Source organism: Bison bison, unplaced genomic scaffold, assembly GCF_000754665.1.
Source record: "Bison bison bison isolate TAMUID 2011002044 unplaced genomic scaffold, Bison_UMD1.0 scf7180017847361, whole genome shotgun sequence".
In the NCBI taxonomy this organism is placed as follows: Eukaryota; Metazoa; Chordata; class Mammalia; order Artiodactyla; family Bovidae; genus Bison; species Bison bison.
The window spans coordinates 14,043-15,249 of NW_011477934.1; positions in this window are offsets into that span (position 1 = coordinate 14,043).

Sequence of the window (1,207 nt, forward strand, 5' to 3'; positions counted from 1 at the left end):
GAAGAATCCTTGCATCCCTGGAATAAAGCCCACTTGGTCATGATGTATGATCTTTTTAATATGTTGTTAGATTCTATTTGCTAAAATTTTGTTGAGGATTTTGCATCTATGTTCATCAGTGATATTGGCCTGTAGTTTGCTTTTTTGGTGGCATCTTTGTGTGGTTTTGGTATTAGGGTGATAGTGGCTTCATGGAATGAGTTTGGGAGTTTACCTTCCTCTGCAATTTTCTGGAAGAGTTTGAGTAGGTGTTAGCTCTTCTCTAAATTTTTGGTAGAATTCACCCGTGAAGCCATCTGGTCCTGGGCTTTTGTATGTTGGAAGATTTTTTATTACAGTTTCAATTTCCACACCTGTGATGGATCTGCAAAGATTTTCCATTTCTTCCTGATTTAGTTTTGGGAGGTTATACTTTTCTAAGAAATTTGTGTATTTCTTCCAAGTTGTCCAATTTTATTGGCATATAATTGCTCATGTCATCTCTTATGATCTTTTGTATTTGTGTTGTCTGTTGTGATTTCTCCATTTTCATTCCTAATTTTGTTGATTTGATTCTTCTCCCTTTTTTTCTTGATGATTCTGGCTAACAGTTTGTCTATTTTATTTATCTTCTCAGAGAACCAGCTTTTAGTTTTGTTGATCTTTGCCATATTCTCCTTCATTTCTTTTTATTTCTGCTTTGATTTTTATAATTTCTTTGCTTCTACTAACCTTAGGTTTCTTTAATTCTTCTTTCTAGTTGCTTTGGGTATAAAGTTAGATTGTTTATTTGATTTTTGTTTCTTGAGATAGGCTTGTATTGCTATGAAACTCCCTCTTAGCACTGCTTTTACTGAATCCCATAGGTTTGGGGTTGTCATCTTTTCATTTTCATTTCTTTCTATGAATATTTTGATTTTCTTTTTGCTTTCTTTCATGATCTATTGGTTATTCAGAAGCTTGTTGTTTAGCCTCTATGTTTTTTATAGTTTTTTTCCTGTAGTTGACATCTAATCTTATTGCATTGTGATCAGAAAAGATTGAAATGATTTCAGTATTTTTTTTTTTAATTTACCAATGCTAGATATATGACCCAGGATGTGATCTATCCTGGAGAATGTTCCATGTGCACTTGAGAAAAAGGTAAAATCCATTTTTTGGGGGGTGGAACACCCTGTACATATCAATTAGGTCTAACTGGTCCATTGTATCATTTAAAGCTTGTGTT